This window comes from Globicephala melas, chromosome 2, assembly GCF_963455315.2.
Source record: "Globicephala melas chromosome 2, mGloMel1.2, whole genome shotgun sequence".
In the NCBI taxonomy this organism is placed as follows: domain Eukaryota; kingdom Metazoa; phylum Chordata; class Mammalia; order Artiodactyla; family Delphinidae; genus Globicephala; species Globicephala melas.
This window is the reverse complement of record NC_083315.2, coordinates 45,479,177-45,498,558: the sequence shown is the minus strand read 5'-3', so window position 1 is coordinate 45,498,558 and position 19,382 is coordinate 45,479,177.

Genomic DNA, 19,382 nt, shown 5'->3' with positions numbered 1-19,382 from the left:
TACTAGCCTAATGTAATGAGTTAGAAATTTTTCCCTCCCTTTATATTTTTTAGAAGCATTTGCAAAGGATTGGAATTAATGATTAAGGATTCTTTGGTAGAATTCACCAGTGAAACCATCTGGATCTGGGTTTTTCTTAGTAGGAAGTTTATTGACTACTAATTCAATTTCATAATTTTTTTTTTTTTTTTTTGGTACACAGGCCTCTCACTGTTGTGGCCTCTCCCATTGTGGAGCACAGGCTCCGGACGCACAGGCTCAGCAGCCATGGCTCACAGACCTAGCTGCTCCATGGCATGTGGGATCTTCCCGGACCGGGGCACGAACCCATGTCTCCTGCATCGGCAGGCGGACTCTCAACCACTGAGCCACCAGAGAAGCCCAATTTCTTAAATTTTTATAGATCCATCATATTTTCCATTACTCCTTGAGTCACTTTCAGACTGTGTCTTCCTAGGAATTGTACATTTTTATCTAAATCGTCCAATTTATTGGCATACAATTGTTCATAGTATTCCCTCATAATCCTTTGTATTTCTGTTAGTTTCATAGTAATCCCCCCTCTCTCAATTATGATTTTATTAATTTGAAACTTCTCTGTTTCTTTCTTGCTAGTGTAATTAAAAGTTTGTCCATTTTATTTTCATTTTGTTGATCTTTCCAAAGCACTAATTTTGGTTTCATAAGTTTTTGCTATAATTTTTCTATTATTTATTTCATTACTTTCCTCTCTAGTTTGTATTATATCCTTCCTTCTGTTTGCATTAGATTTAGTTTACTATTTTTTCTACAAGTGTCCTCAAGTTGGAAGTTTATGTTATTGATTTTAGATATTTCTCCTTTGTTAATGTAGATGTTTACACCTATAAATTTCCCTCTAAGTACTGCTTTTGCTGCATCCTCTAAGTTTTGGTATATTATGTATTCATTTTTATTCATCTCAAAGTATTTTCTGATTTCCTTTGTGATTTCTTCTTTAACCAAATCTATGCAAGAATGTACTGTTTAATATTCACATATTTGTGAAATTTCCCAAATTTATTTTTATTATTGATTTCTAATTTCATTCTCAGTGAATGTATAACATATTTAGCTTCAATCCTTTTCAATGCATTGAGGTTGTTTTATACCTAACATATTTTCTATAGTTGATAATAGTGTATGCATACCTGAGAAGGATGTTCCACTATTAAGTAGATTTTCTGTTATATCTAGTTAGTTTATAACATCGTTCCAGTCTTCTATTGTGTTGCTTACCTTTCATTTATTTTTATAATGTAGATTTGTCTACAGTAACCCTTCCCACTGTCATCATAATATTATTTGTGTATTCTCTCCGTTTATTTAATCTTGCTAGAATTTTTTTCTACATTATGAGGTTTTCTTTTTTATAAACAACTTTTGCTTTTGTTGATCTATATTATATCTTTTGTTTTGGCTTTATTAAAAATTATTAATAATATTAATTATCATTCTTTATTTTCAGTTCTTGCAGTTTTTACTATTGTATCCATATGGAAGAACCCATATCTAGGGATTTTTTTTTCTAGTTTTATTGAGAAGTTACTGACATACAACATTGTGTAAGTTTAAGGTATAAAACATGATGGTTTAATATATATATATATATAGAGAGAGAGAGAGAGAGAGAGATCTATCTATCTATATATGTATATAGAAAGAATTATCACAATAAGTTAGTTAACACATCCATTACCTCACACATAGTTACATTTTTTTTTGTGGTGAGAACTTTTAAGATCTACTTTCTTAGCAATTTTCAAGTATACAATACATTATTGTTAACAATAGTCACCATGCTGTACATAAGATTGCCAGAACTTATTGATCTTGTAAATGAAAGTTTGTACCCCATGCCCACTATCACCCTTTTACCTCCATCCCACTCCAGCCCCTGGCAGCCACCAATCTACTCACTGTTTTATTGAGTTCAGATGTTTTAGATTTCACATATGAGATCATACACTTATGATCTTAAAGTATTTGTTTTTATCTGATGTAATTCAATTAGCATAATGCATTCCCTCAAGATTCATCCATGTTGTGGCAAATGGCAGGGTTTCTTCTTTTTAATGACTGAATGATATCCCATTATATGTATAAAACTCGTTGTTTAATACTTAAGTCATTTTCATCTTTTAGTTATTGTGAATAATGCTGCAATGAACATGAGGTGTATATATGTCTTTGAGATAGTGATCTCATTTTCTTCAGATAAATTCACAAAATCAGGAGTGCTGGATTATATGGTAGTTCTATTTTTAATCTTTTGAGGAACCCCCATAGCATTTCCTTTAGTGGCTGTACAGATTTGCATGCCCACCAAAAATATTCAAGTGTTCCCTTTTCCCCACATCCTCATCAACACATTATCTATTATTTTTTTGATGATAACTATTCTGCCAGTTGTGAGGTGATACCTCATTTGTGTTCTGACATGTATTTCCATGACAATTAGTGATGTTGAGCACATTTTTATGTACCTGTTGGACATTGGTATGTCTTCTTTGGAAAAATGTCTATTCAGTTCCTTTACTCCTTTTTCATTAGAGTTTTTTGTCTTTTTTATTTTTTTGCTATTGAATTCTATGAGTTCCTTATATATTATGGATATTATCATGCTTATCAGAAAAATGGTATGTACATATGTTCTTCCATTCCATAGTTTGCGTTTTCATTTATGATTATTTCTTTTGTTGTGTAGAAAGCTTTTTAGTATGATGTAGTGACACTTGTTTAGTTTTGTTTTTGTTGCTAGTATGTTTGGTGTCATATCCAAAAATTTGATGCCAACATGAACATCAAGAAGTTTTCCCCAAAATTTTCTTCTATGAATTTTATAGTTTCATAACTTCTATTTAAGTTGTTGATCTAGTTTGGCTAATTTTTGTGAGTGATGTAAGATAATGATTCAATTTTATTCTTTTCCATGTAAATATCCAGTTTCTCCAATAGCATTTATTGAAGATAATATTTTTTCCCCACTGAGTACTTTTGGATCCCTTTTCAAATGTGCCTTGACCATATATGTGTAGGTTTATTTCTAGGCTTTTGATTCTGTTCCATTGGTCTATGTGTCTCTTTTTATACCAGCACCATACCGTTTTTATCACTATAGGTTTGTAATGTATTTTGATATCAGGAAGCAAAATACCTCCAGCTTTGTCTTTATTTCCACGGATAGCTTTGGCAATTTGGGTGTTGTGTGTGTGTGTGTGTGTGTGTGTGTGTGTGTGTGTGTATGTGATTCTATTAGAATTTTAAGATCACTTATTCTATTTCTCTGCAAAATGTCATTGGAATTTTAATAGGATTGCATTGATAGTATAGATGGCTTTGGGTAGTACTGACATTTAACAATGTTAATTCTCCAATCCGTGAAAAAGTAATATCTTTCCTTTTGAGTCTTCAGCTTCTTTTATCAATGTCATTAGTTTTCAGTGTCCTTTTTTAATCTCCTTGGTTAAATTTATTCCTAAGTATTTAATTATTGTTGATGCTATTGTAAATGGAGTTATTATCTTTATTTCTTTTTCAGATAATTCAGTGTTAACATATAGAAATGCAACTGATTTTGTATCCCAAAACTTTGCAGAATGACTTGATTAGTCCTAACAGATTTTTTGGTTGGGTTTATATGATTTTCTCTATATAGGATCATATAATCTTCAAACAGTGACAATTTTACTTATTCCTTTATGATTTGGATGTTTTAATTTATTTTTCTTGTATAATTGCTCTGGCTTGGACTTCCAGTACTATGTTGAATAGAAGTGGCAAGAATGGGCATCTTTGTCTTATCCCTAATCTTAGAGGTAAAGTTTTCAATCTTTCACTGTTGAGTGCAATGCTAGCTATGGGCTTGTCATATATGGCTTTTATTATATTGAGATATCTTCCTTCTATAACCATATTTTGGAGTAATTTTGAAAAAAATTATCATGAGAAGATGTTGAGTTTTGTCAAACACATTTTCTGCGTCTATTGAGATTATTATATGATTTTTATCTTTTATTCTACTAGTATGATGTATCACATTTATTGATTTCCATATGTTGAACCATTCTTACATCACATGGATAAATTCCACTTGATCATGGTATATGATTCCTTTAATATGCTGCTGAGTTTTGTTGTTATTATTTTAGTGATAATTTTTGCATGTATAATTTTTGCACATATTTGCAGGGATGTTCACCTGCTTTCTTTTCTTGCTGTGTCCTTTTCTGGGTTTTGTGTATCAAGGTAATTCTGTCCTCATAAAATGAGTTTGGAGGTATTCCTTCTTCATTTTTTTTTGGACGAGTTTGGGAAGACAGGTGCTAATTCTTTTTTAAATATTTGATAGAATTAACTAATTATTTAATTATCTGGTCCTTGGCTTTTCTGGGTTGGGAGATTTTTGATTACTGATTCAATCTTGTTACAAAAATTGGTCTATTCAGATTTTCTATTTCTTCATGATTCAGTATTGATAGGTCATATATTTAAATGTATTTATTAATTTCTTCCAGGTTATCCAATTTGTTGGCATATAATTGTTAATAGTAGGCTCTTGTGATCCTTTGTATTTCTGTGTTATCAGTTGTAACGTCTCTTTTTTCATTTCTGATTATTTTTACTTGAATCATCTCTCTTTTTTATTACTCTAGCCAAAGTGTTTCAATTTTGTTTATCTTTTCAAAACAACAGCTCTTACTTTTATTGATCTATTCTATGGTTTTTCTGGCCCTTGTTTCATTTATTTCTGCTCTGATCTTTGTATTTCCTTCCTTCTGCTAATTGTAGGCTTAGTTTGTGCTCCTTTTTCTAGCTCCTAAATGTGCAAAATTAAGTTGTTTATATAAGATCTTTAGTTTTTCCTGATGTAGGCATTTATAACTGTAAATTTCCCTTTTGGAAATGCATTTGCTGCATCCCATAAATGTTAGTACACTATGTTTACATTTTTCATTTTTTTCAAGATATTTTTTAAATTTTCTTTTTAATTCCTTCTTTGACAACACTGGTTATTCAGGAGTGTGTTGTTAATTTCCATTTATTTGTAAATCTTCTGTTTTTCCTCCTGTTATTGATTTCTAGTTTCAAACCATTGTGTTCAGAAAATATACTTGGTATTATTTCAATCTTCTTAAAATTAATAAGACTCATTTTGTGATCTAACATGTGATTTATCCAGGAAAGTGTTCCATGTGTGCTTGAGAGGTGTATACTGAGGATGGACTGTTCTGTATCTATCTTTTAGGTACATTTTATCTAAAGTATAATTCAAGTTCAATGTTTCTTTATTAATTTTCTGTCTGGATGATCTATTCATTCTTGAAATTGAGGTATTAAAGTCCTCTACTATTATTGTGTCAATGTCTAATTCCCCCCTCAGATCTTAAAGTATATAAGTGCTTAATATACTTAGGTGGTCAAATTTTGGATGCATATATATTTACAATATGTGCATGTGTCATCATGATGAATTGAGTCCATGTCTGAACTGCATCTATTCGTCTATTTATACCATTTATTAAATTATTTAATTCAACTATTATCTTTTTTATTCTTAATATTTCTGCTTTATTATTTTAATGTTCTTTTGTTCGAGTTTCATATTGCTAATATTTTATTTTTCAATAATGTTCAGTAATCTACTTTTAAACTTTTGTGCCTATTACTTCTACTTCTTATGGAATACATCATCCTGTTGATATTCATTTGAAAATGTTTGGATTCTCAAACATCTTGTTATTTTAGCATATGAGCTATGTTCTCCTACAAGTATTAGTTACTCTATCAGGTAATGAATGCATAAAGTAGAAAATCAGGCCCGATTATGAATCAGTCCCAAAAAGATCACTGGAAATGAAAGGAGAGGGAAGATAGAAGAAAATCTGTAAAGAGTACATTACTCCAGAAACCAGAAAAACATCATTCTCCTCAAGACAACAACTAAGCTAAGGCTTTGCACTTTTCTTGTCAAGAAAGAGAGGCATTAATAGGAAACACTTCTTAGATTTTAGTAGTACAGCCCTGTAATATTTGATAGATAGTATTAAAAATCTAATACCTGAAATTAGTTAATCTCTCTGCCCATTTTTTTCCTCAGCTATGCAAAAGGCTAAACTGATAGTAGTTTTGAAGAAATCTGAACCAGAGTCAGCACAAATGGGATGGCAGACATTTATTTATTTATTTATTTTTGTGGTACGCGGGCCTCTCACTGTTGTGGCCTCTCCGTTGCAAAGCACAGGCTCCAGACACGCAGGCTGAGTGACCATGGCTCACGGGCCTAGCCACTCCACGGCATGTGGGATCTTCCTGGACAGGGGTATGAACCCGTGTCCTCTGCATCGGCAGGCGGACTCTCAACCACTGTGCCACCAGGGAAGTCCCAGACATTTATTTTTTGTCTCAAGACAGTGACAGAAGATCAATATCAGAATTCCAAAGATGCCTTTCCTACTTGCACATGTCATAGCTATGCTATACTGCCTCCTACTTGGGCCAAAGCCACCACCTCATACATACTATTTCAAAATAATACCCTGTTACCTGGGAGTTTTTTTTTTTTTCTCATCTTTCCTTTATAAGTATTTTTCCTCTAAAATTTGTGTTGATTTTGGAGGAGGGAGCCAGCAGTCTTATCTATTCTATACCTAGAAATAAAACCTTCATACATCTTTTTAAAGGCAACATTATTTTGAACTTTGAAAATAGCAACAATTGCCTGGCATTATTAGATGTTTTATATTTTTGAAAACATCACATTTATTAACTGGTATGATCATCATAAATGTCATGTAAAATAGCTAAAGTATTAATATTCCTGTTGTACACATGAGGAAACTGAGATTGAAGTAAGATGAATGATTTACCCAAGACCTCATATTTAGTTATTCAGACCTAATGACTCCCTCTACAGAAAACGTTTTCATCAGTGGCTAAAATCCAGGCAAATTATTTAGCTTAGTTCAACCTTAATTTTCTGTATAAATACTGGAGAAAAATTTACCCAGTCTTTCAGCAAAGGGAGCAGAAAAGAAGCCTTTTTTTGTGTGTATGTGTGTGTGTGTTACATGGGCATTTCACTATTGTGGCCTCTTCCACTGCGGAGCACAGGCTCCGGACGCGCAGGCCCAGAGGCCATGGCTCACGGGCCCAGCCTCCCTGAGGCATGTGGGATCTTCCTGGACCGGGGCACGAGCCCATGTCCCCTGCATCAGCAGGTGGACTCTCAACCACTGTGCCACCAGGGGAGCCCAAAAGAAGCCATTTTTAAATACACCAGAGAGCACTTTGTTCTTCTTAACAAGGGAACACTCAGGAGAGACTACAAGCATACCTCGTTTTATTGTGTTTCACTTTATTGTGCTTTGTAGATACTGTGTTTTTTACAAATTGAAGTTTTGTGGTAGTCCTGTGCCAAGGAAGTCTATCACACCATTTTCCCAACAGCATTTGCTCACTTCATGTCTCTGTGTCACATTTTGTTTATGCTCACAATATTTCAAATGTTTTCATTATTGTTACATTTGTCATGTTGATCTGTGATCAGCAATATTTGATGCTACTATTGCAAAAAGCTGATGACTTGCTGAAGGCTCAGATGATGATTAGCAATATTTTTGGAAATAAAGTATTTTTAAATTAAGATATGTATATATTTTTAAGACACAATACTATTACATACTTAATAGACTACAGTATAGTGTAAAAGTTTATATGCACTGGGATACCAAAAAATTTTGTATGACTTGCTTTATTGATATATTTGCTCCATTGTGGTGGTCTGGTATTGAACCCTCAATATCTCTGAGGTATGCCTGTAGTTAACCAGACCCTAACCTGCTGGAGTATTATCAGAATATAACTGACCTGGGAGAAGGGAAATACCAAATTCCAGCCTATTCTAGATATCTTGTCTCACCAAGTGTGGGAGAAAAAAACCTGAAAATCTCCTGCAAAGTTCACAGTCCAGAGCATAAGCTAAATGGAAGAATAAGACCTGATCATAGGACTATATAACATTTCCTCTCCCCTCACACCTCACCATCACAATAATAAGACCACTTACAGCAATTCCTTTTATTTGATACATAATATCTGGCTATAGAGAAAAAAATTACAAGACATACCGAAAGGCAAAAAACACAACTTGAAAAGTAATTGTGATTGATATGTTCAGGGCTCTAATGGGGATACAGTAGACAATATACAAGAATAGATGGGCACTACAATCAGATAGATGGAAATCCTAAGAACCAAAGAGAAAGCTGTAGATTAAAAACTCTAAAACAGACATGAGAATGGAAACTGGACGTGGCTGAGAAAAGGATCTCTGAGTTAGAGAACATATCAATAGAATCCTTGAAAACCAGGAAGCAAAGAGAGCAAAGACTGAAAAAAAAAATAAAACAGAATGTCCAAGGACCATGGGGCAATTTACAAAAGGTGTAATTTGAATACCAAAAGGAGAAGAAGAAAAAAAAAAGAAAAGAAAGGGACCAAAGAAATTGAAACAATAATGACTAAGAATTTCCTCCAAATTAATTTCAGACATCAAACCACGGATCCAGGAAGCTCAGAGAACACTAAGCAGGATAAATGTCAAACAAACTAACAAACAAATGCTACACCTAAGCTTATTTTTTCAAAGTACAGAAACTCAAAAATAAATAGTAAAACTGGAAGAAGCCAGAAGGAAGAAACACTTTACATATAGAAAAAAAAATGTATTACATCCAACTTCTCACAAATCATGCAAACAAGAAGAGAGTGAAGTGAAATGTTTAAAGTGTGGAGAGAAAAAAAAAACAAACAAAAACCTCACCAACCTAGGATTATGTACCCTGTGAAACTATCCTTCAAAAGTTGAGAAATAAAGACTTTCTAAGACAAACTAAAATTGAGGAAATTTGATGTCATTAGACCTGCCTTGCAAAAAATATTAAAAGAAATTCTTTAGACAGAAGAAAAATAATAGATCAGAAACTTGGATCTACATAAAGTAAGGAACACCATAGAAGAAGAAATAAGTAAAGGTAAAATTAAAAATTTTAGGTTTCTTTTCATGGATTCATCTAACAGATAACAGTGTGTTCAAACTAAAAGCATCAACATTAATAATGTATTTGATTGTGTATTTTATATGGATTTACATAATATATATGCTTATGTATGTCTATACATAGGTGAAATGAATGATAGTAATACTTCAAGAGATTCAAAGGAGAAGTTAATATTATTTTACTATAAGGTACTCACACTACCCATGAAGTGGTATTGTGTTATTTGAAAGAGGACTTGGATTACTTACAAATGTATAGTGCAAACTCTAGGGCAACCACTAAAAAAATAAAAGTTAATACAATCCATATGCTAATAACAGAGAGAAAATGAATTACATAAAATGCTCAATTAAAGCTATAAAATGCGACAAAAAGTGGAAGACACAAGAAGGGCAACAAATAGAAAACAGTAACAAATATGGTAGATATTAATCCAGCTAGATCCAATTCATCTGGCTGGATCAATTGTTTAAATGCACCAATTAAAAGACAGATTACTCTCTCCTGTGACAACACTGGAATCACAACTAACTGCTGAACAATCATCAATAGGAAGACACTGGAACTCACCAAAAAAAATACCACACATTCAAAGACAAAGGAGAAGCCACAATGAGAGGGTAGGAGGGGTGCAATCACAATAAAATCAAATCCCATAACAGCTGGGTGGGTGGCTCACAAACTGGAGAACACTTATACCACAGAAGTCCACCCATTGGAGTGAAGATTCTGAGCTCCACAGCAGTATTCCCAACCTGGGGGTCTGGAAACAGGAGGAGGAATTCCCAGAGGATCAGATTTTGAAGGCTAGCAGGATTTGATTTCAGGACTTTGACAGGACTGGGAGAAACAGAGACTCCACTCTTGGAGGGCATACACAAAGTAGTGTGTGCATCAGGACCAAGGGGGAAGGAGCAGTGACCCTAAAGGAGACTGAAGAGACCTACCTGCTAGTATTGGAGGGCCTCTTGCAGAGGAGGGGGGTGGCTGTGGTTCATGACAGGGAATAGGACACTGGCAGCAGAAGTTCTGGGAAGTATTCCTTGGCATGAGCCCTCCTGGGGTCTGCCATTAACCCCACCAAAGAGCCTGTAGCTTCCAGTGCTGGGTCACCTAAGGCCAAACAAATAACAAGGAGGGAACTCAGCCCCACCCAGCAGCAGACAACCTTATTAAAGTTTTATTGAGCTCTTCTCACCAGAGCAACACACAGCTCTACTCACCATCAGTCCTTCCCATCAGGAAGCTTGCACAAGCCTCTTGGATAACCTCATCTACCAGAGGGCAGACAGCAGAAGCAATAAGAACTACAATCCTGCAGCATGTGGAACAGAAAGTACATTCACAGAAAGACAGACAAAATGGAAAGACAGAGGACTATGTACCAGATGAAGGAACAAGATAAAGCCCCAGAAAAACAACGAAATGAAGAAGAGATAGGCAACTTTCTAGAAAAAGAATTCAGAATAATGATAGTGAAGATGATCCAGGACCTTGGAAAACGAATAGAGGCAAAGATTGAGAAGATGCAAGAAACATATAACAAAGACCAAGAAGAATTAAAGAACAAACAAACGGAGATGAATAATACAATAACTGAAATGAAAAATACACTAGAAGGAATCAATAGCAGAATAACTGAGTCAGAAGAATGGATACGTGACCTGGAAGACAGAAAGGTGGAATTCACTGCCATGGAACAGAATAAAGAAAAAAGAATGAAAGGAAATCAGGACAGACTAAGAGACTTCTGGGACAACATTAAACACACCAAGATTCACATTATAGGGGTCCAGGAAGGAGAAGAGAGAGGGAAAGGACCCGAGAAAATATTTGGAACGATTATAGTCGAAAACTTCTGTAACATGAGAAAGGAAATAGCCACCCAAGTACAGAAAGCACAGAGAGTCCCAGGGAGGATAAACCCAATGAGAAACATGCCAAGACACATAGTAATCAAAGTAACAAAAATTAAAAACAAAGAAAAAGTATTAAAAGCAACAAGAGGAAAACAACAAATAACATACATGGGAACTCTCAAAAGGATAACAGCTGATTCCTCAGCAAAAACTTTACAAGACAGAAGGGAGTGGCATGATACATTTAAAGGGATGAAAGGGAAGAAACTACAACCAAAATTATTCTACCTGGCAATGACCTCATTCAGATTTGACAGAGAAATCAAAAGCTTTAAAAACAAGCAAAAGCTAAGAGAATTCAGCACCACCTAACCAGCTCTACAGTAAATGCTAAAGGAACCTCTCTAAATGGGAATCACAAGAGAAGAAAAGGGCCTACAAAAACAACCCAACACAATTAATAAAATGGTAATAAGAACATACATATTCATAATTACCTTAAATGTGAATGGATTAAATGCTCCCACCAAAAGACACAGGACTGCTGAAATGGATACAAAAACAAGACCCATATATGTGCTTTCTACAAGAGACCCACTTCAGACCTAGGGACACATACAGACTGAAAGTGGGGTGATGGAAAAAGATATTCCATGCAAATGAAAATCAAAAGAAAACTGGAGTAGCAATTCTCATATCAGAAAAAAATAGACTTGAAAATAAAGACTATTACAAAAGACAAAGAAGCACACTGCATAATGATCAAGGGATCAATCCAAGAAGACTGATTGATTAATTGATTGATTAACAATTGTAAATACTTATGAACCCAATATAGGAGCACCTCAATACATAAGGCAAATACTAACAACCATAAAATGGGAAATCAACATTAACAAAATCATAGTAGAGGACTTTAACACTCCACTTTCACCAATGGACAGATCATCCAAAATGAAAATACATAAGGAAACACAAGCTTTAAATGATACATTGAACAAGATGGACTTAATTGATATTTATTGGACATTCCATCCAAAAACAACAGAAAACACTTTCTTCTCAAGTGCTCATGGAACATTCTCCAGGATGGATCATACCTTGGGTCACAATTCAAGCCTTGGTAAATTTAAGAAAATTGAAATCATATCAAGTATCTTTTCTGACCACAAAGCTATGAGACTAGATATCAATTACAGGAAAAAATCTGTAAAAAAATACAAACACATGGAGGCTAAACAATACACTACATAATAACCAAGAGATCACTGAAGAAACCAAAGAGGAAATCAAAAAAGTACCTCTAAACAAATGACAATAAAAACATGACGACCCAAAACCTATGGGATACAGCAAAAGCAGTTTTAAGAGAGAAGTTTATATACAATCCTACCTTAAGAAACAAGAAACACCTCAAATAAACAACCTAACCTTACACCTAAAGCAATTAGAGAAAGAAGAACAAACAAAACCCAAAGTTAGCAGAAGGAAAGAAATCATAAAGATCAGATCAGAAGTAGATGAAAAAGAAATGAAGGAAAAAATAGCAAAGGTCAATAAAACTCTAAAGGATGGTTCTTTGAGAAGATAAACAAAATTGATAAACCTTTAGCCAGACTCATTAAGAAAAAGGGGGAGAGGACCCAGATCAATAAAATTAGAAATGCAAAAGGAGAAGTTACAATGGACACCGCAGAAATACAAAACATCATAAGAGACTACTACAAGCAACTCTAAGGCAATAAAATGGACAGCCTGTGAGAAATGGACAAATTCTTAGAAAGTCTCACCTTCTGAGACTGAACCAGGACAAAATAAAAAATATGAACAGACCAATCACAAGCACTGAAATTGAAACTGTGATTAAAAATCTTCCTACAAACAAAAGTCCAAGACCAGATGTCTTCACAGGTGAATTTTATCAAACATTTAGAGAAGAGCTAACATCAATCATTTTCAAACTCTTCCAAAAAATTGCAGAGGAAGGAACACTCCCAAACTCATTCTACAAGGCCACTATCACCCTAATACCAAAACCAGACAAAGGTTCTAAAAAAGGAAAATTACAGACCAATATCATTGATGAATATAGATGCAAAAATCCTCAACAATACTAGCAAACAGAATCCAACAACACATTAAAAGGATCATACACCATGATCAAGTAGGGTTTATCCCCAGGATGCAAGGATTCTTCAATATATGCAAATCAATCAATGTGATACACCATATTAACAAATTGAAGGATAAAAACCATATGATCATCTCAATAGATGCAGAAAAAGCTTTTGACAAAATTCAACATACATTTATGATAAAAACTCTCCGAAAAGTGGGCATAGAGGAGACTTACCCAACATAATAAAGGCCATATTTGACAACCGCACAGCAAACATCATTCTCAATGGTGAAAAACTGAAAGCATTTCTTCTAAGATCAGGAACAAGACAAGGATGTCCACACTTACCACTATTTTTCAATATAGTTTTGGAAATCCTCGCCCCAGCAATCAGAGAAGAAAAATAAATAAAAGGAATACACATTGGAAAAGAAGAAGTAAAATTGTCACTGTTTGCAGATGACATGATACTATACATAGAGAATCCTAAAGATGCCACCAGAAAACTACTAGAGTTAATCAATGAATTTGGTAAAGTTGCAGGATACAAAATTGATGCACAGATATTTCTTGCATTCCTATACACTAAAACGGAAAGATCAGAAAGAGAAATTAAGGACAAAATCCCATTCACATTGCAACAAAAAGAATAAAATACCTAGGAATAAAACTACCTAAGGAGGTAAAAGACCTGTATTCTGAAAACTATAAGACATTGATGAAAGAAATCAAAGATGACACTAACAGATGGAGAGATATACCATGTGTGTGGATTGGAAGAACAAATATTGTGAAAATGACTATACTACCCAAAGCAATCTACAGATTTAATGCAATCCCTATCAAATTACCAATGGCATTCTTTTAGAGAACTAGAACAAAAAAATCTTAAAATTTTTATGGAGACACAAAAGACCCCAAAAAGTCAAAGCAATCTTGAGGGGGAAAAAGAAACAGACCTGGAGGAATCTGACTCCCTTGCTTTGGACTATACTACAAAGCTACAGTAATCAAGACAGTATGGTACTGGCACAAAAATAGAAATATAGATCAATGGAACAGGATAGAAAGCCCAGAGATAAACCCACGCACCTATGCTCAACTAATCTATGACAAAGGAGGCAAGGATATACAGTGGAGAAAAAACAGTATCTTCAATAAGTGGTGCTGGGAAAACTGGACAGCTACATGTAAAAGAATGAAATTAGAACATTCCCTAACACCAAACACAAAATTAAACTCAAAATGGATTAAAGACCTAAATGTAAGACTAAACACTAAGAATCTCTTACAGGAAAACATAGGCAGAACAGTCTAAGACATAAATCACAACAAGATCCTTTTTGACCCACCACCTAGAGTAATGGAAATAAAAATATATATATATAAACAAATGGGACCTAATGAAATTTAAAAGCTTTTGCATAGCAAGGAAACTACAAACAAGACAAAAAGACAACCCTCAGAATGGGAGGAAATATTTGCAAATGAAGCAACAGACAAGGATTAATCTCCAAAATATAAGAACAGCCCATGCAGCTCAAAATTTAAAAAACAACAACAACAACAACAATAAAAGTCAAAAAATGGGCAGAAGACCTAAATAGACATTTCCCCAAGGAAGACATACAGATGGCCAAGAGGCACATGAAAAGCTGCTCAACATCACTAATTATAAGAGAAATGCAAATCAAAACTATAGTGAGGTATCACCTCACACTGGTTAGAGTGGGCATCATCAGAAAATCTATACACATCAAATACTGGAGAGGGTGTGGAGATAAGGGAAGCCTCTTGCACTTTTGGTGGGAATGTAAATTGATACAGCCACTTTGGAAAACAGTATGGAGGTTCCTTAAAAAACTAAAAATAGAATTACCATATGACCCTGCAATCCCATTCTTGGGCATATATCTGGAAAAAACATAATTCCAAAAGACACAAGCACCTCAATATTCATTGCAGCACGATTTCAATAGCCAGGTCATGGAAGCAACCTAAATGCCCACTGGCAGATGAATGGATAAAGAAGATGTGTTACATATATATAATGGAATATTATTGAGCCATAAAAAGGAATGAAATTGAGTCATTTGTAGAGACATAGATGGACCTAGAGACTGTCATACAGAGTGAAGTAAGTGAGAAAGAGAAAAAAAATATCATATATTAATGCATATATGTGGAATCTAGAAAAATGTTACAGATGAACCATTTTGCAAAGCAGAAATAGAGACACAAATGTAGAGAACAAACATATGGACACCAAAGGGGGAAGGCAGTGGGGTGGTGGTGGTGGGATGAATTAGGAGATTGGGATTGACATATATACACTAATATGTATAAAATAGATAAATAATTATAACCTGCTCTATAAAATACTTAAATTAAATTTAAAAAATAGCAGAGCAAGAAATAAAAATAAAAGACAGATTGTCAGAATGGATTATAAAATAAGAACCAACTGCATGTTGTCTACAAGGAATTCACTTGAAATATAAAGGTACATATAGATTAAAAGTTAATGGCTGGAGAAAAATATATCATGCTAACATTGTTTTAAAAAAAAACAGAAAAAACTATAATAATTTTGGATCTAAAACTTCAAAGCACGGAAATTTATTAGCAATACAGAAAGGCATTGTATAATGACAAAGTGTTCTATTCTTCAAGAAGACATAATAAACATTAATGTTTATGCAACCAAGAGCACAGTGTCAAACTATTGGAGGCAAAAACTAATAGAATTATAAGGACAAATAGGTGAGCCCACTATCAAAGTTTGTAACTTCAATACCACAGTGTCATAAATGGACAGATGGAGCAGGCAGAAAATTCATTTCAAGTAGTCTTTTATTTCAGGAAATTTCCTTGAATTATGAAATTTTAATTTTCCTACTACATTTCTTTGGTTTCCTTTTCCCAGAATTTCTGCTATACGTATATTATTCTTTTCCTATTTAATTTCTATAATATTTTCAAACTATCTTTATCTCTATTCTTTGCATCATTTTTTCTTTAAAATCTTCCTCCCTTTTATATTATAATTCTCTTAGGATGTTATCTGTTATCCTTATTTGTTCTTGTATTTTTATTTATTTATTTATTTTAAACATCTTTATTGAACTAAAATTGCTTTACAATGCTGTGTTAATTTCTGCTTTATAACAAAGTCAATCAGTTATACATATACATGTATCCCCGTATCTGTTTCCTCTTGAGTCTCCCTCCCTCCTTCCCTATCCCACCCCTCCAGGTGGTCACAAAGGAGCAAGCTGATCTCCCTGTGCTATGTGGCTGCTTCCCACTAGCTAGCTATTTTACATTTGGTAGTGTATATATGTCCATGCCATTCCCTCACTTTGTCCCAGCTTACCCTTCCTCCTCCCCATGTCCTCAAGTCTATTTTTTAGTAGGTCTGCGTCTTTATTCCTGTCTTGCCCCTAGGTTCTTCATGACCATTTTCTTTCTTTCTTTTTTTTGTTTTTTAGATTCCATATATATGTATTTGTTTTTCTCTTTCTAACTTACTTCACTCTGTATGACAGACTCTAGGTCCATCTACCTCACTACAAATAACTCAATTTCATTTCTTTTTATGGCTGAGCAATATTCCATTTTATATATGTGCCACATCTTCTTTATCCATTCATCTGTCAATGGACCTTAGGTTGCTTCCATGTCCTGGCTATTGTAAATAGAGCTGCAATGAACATTGTGGTACCTGACCCTTTATGAATTATGGTTTTCTCAGGTATATGCCCAGTAGTGGGATTGCTGGGTCGTATGGTATTCTATTTTTAGTTTTTCAAGGAACCTCCATACTATTCTCCATAGTGGCTATATCAATTTACATTCCCACCAACAGTGCAAGAGGGTTCCCTTTTCTCCACACTCTCTCCAGCATTTATTGTTTGTAGATTTTTTGATGATGGCCATTCTGGCCGGTGTGAGATGATATCTCATTGTAGTTTTGATTTGCATTTCTCTAATGATGTTGAGCATTCTTTCATGTGTTTGTTGATAATCTGTATATCTTCTTTGGTGAAATGTCTATTTAGGTCTTCTGCCCATTTTTGGATTGGGTTGTTCATTTTTTGATATTGAGCTGCATGAGCTGCTCATAATTTTGGAGATTAATCCTTTGTCAGTTGCTTCATTTGCAAATATTTTCTCCCATTCTGAGGGTTGTCTTTTTGTCTTGTTTATGGTTTCTACAGCACCATCTTTTAGTGTTTTCACAAAGTAATAAGAATATATGCCTCATTCTGAAATGTTTCTCCCCTGCTTTTTGCCTCAATTTTATCTGGATGTTTTACTTTATTTTTTTGTCCTTACTATATTGTTTTATATACCTGAAAGTTTCTTTTCAATGTGGATCTTCATCTCAGTAGGAAGTATCAGTTTGTTAGTGTCAACACTTCATTGCCCATATACAATAAAGACATTCTAGTAGTAGTGGACATATCTAACTCACAGATTTTTGTCTCTAATGCCCCAGTTAATGGAACCTGGGGTTCTTGGAGAAATGGGTTATTGTAAAGCTAAGACAAGATATGTATAATATGAGCTAGAATATTTTGTTATTTCTGAAAGTAAGAAAATATCTTTTTTTTAAAAAAGAACATGGGATATACATCACAAGGACATGGATGCCAGCTTGATGTAATTTCTCTCATCAAATGTGGGACACTTTGAGTGTCTGAAATAGTTAAATACAGGAATAACTATAAGGCATTGAAAAACAGATTTATGAGTTTATATAGATAATAAGTGACAAATAAATGATGCAGTTGAGAGAGTTCTGCATAAGCTGAAAACTGAATATTGATTTGTAAATATATAGAGAAAACTGGAGTTAGAACGTAAGTATTTTGCAATTATCACAGTAAAGATTAAATCAGGCAAGTACTATCTATTGATGCTAAATCAAAGGTGGAAATTTGATAAGGATCAGAATATTTATGTGGTCATAAAATGTCTCCCCACAGACTACCAGGTTAATGAATATGAAAATCTTTTTTTTTTTTTTTTTTTTTTTGCGGTACACGGGCCTCTCACTGTTGTGGCCTCTCCCATTGTGGAGCACAGGCTCCAGACATGCAGGCTCAGCGGCCATGGCTCACGGGCATGTGGGATCGTCCCAGACCAGGGCACGAACCCGCGTCCCCTGCATCGGCAGGCGGACTCTCAACAACTGCGCCACCAGGGAAACCCAAAAATCTTTTTTGAAAGTAACAATACATTTTGCTGGATTATGTAGTAATCCCAAAAGAACATATACATACATTTTTAAATAGAGTAACTTTACACATATCAGTGGACTATAACTTAAGGACAAAAACTGCATTCAGACTGCATTTTAAAATGTGTTAACATTTTCTACTAATCATATTTTTTGTGGTTATGTTGATTTTACTATTCTGAGACAGATCCAGGGGTAATATGGGATAAAGAAATTAAGTCATACTCTATTCTAAAAATGCTGTAGTTCTGAATTTGAATAGGAAGGGTTAGTGTGAACTCATGATGCATTTTTATTGTAAAATTAAAGCATATTCTTAGTTTTGCCCATTAAAATATAGAAAAAATGATCAACCCAGTAACAATGAGCAATTCTAGCTCTCAGACTGTGTTGTCTAAGTACAATTACCCACTTAAAGGAACAAATCTCTTTGGAGAAATGGCTGATTTCATGACTGGGTCAGACACTACACAAGATGATCCTTGAATATCTTGTCATACCAGATAACAAGCAAACTATTGAAGACAGCCAGGTTCATGACCAAATGACTCAGGAGGCAATGTGAAAATATTCCTTTTGCAAAAGGTGGAGAAATATGAGTATCAGTGGGAAGCTGCTGCATAGCACAGGGAGATCAGCTCGATGCTTTGTGACGACCTAGAGGGGTGGGATAGGGAGGCTGGGAGGGAGGCTTAAGAGGTAAGGGATATGGAGATATATGTATACATATAGCTGATTCACTTTGTTGTACAGCAAAAACTAACACAACATTGTAAAGCAATTATACTCCAATAGAGATAAAATAACTAACTAAATAAAAAAGAACAACAACAATAAATGTAAACACATAAAATATGTTTGAATTTTTGAGTTCTCAATGATACTACATGAAGTCATCATTGCAACATGCTAGAGAACAACCTCATAATTTGAAAACTGGTTGGTAAAGGGAAGAATCAAGCATTTATATTGCTTTCCTATAGGAAGCATAACACCAAGATAATCCAATATTAGATGAAGGAAAATGATAACTTATAGAGGAATTCCAGGTAATAAATGAAGAAAAAAATGGCAGAATA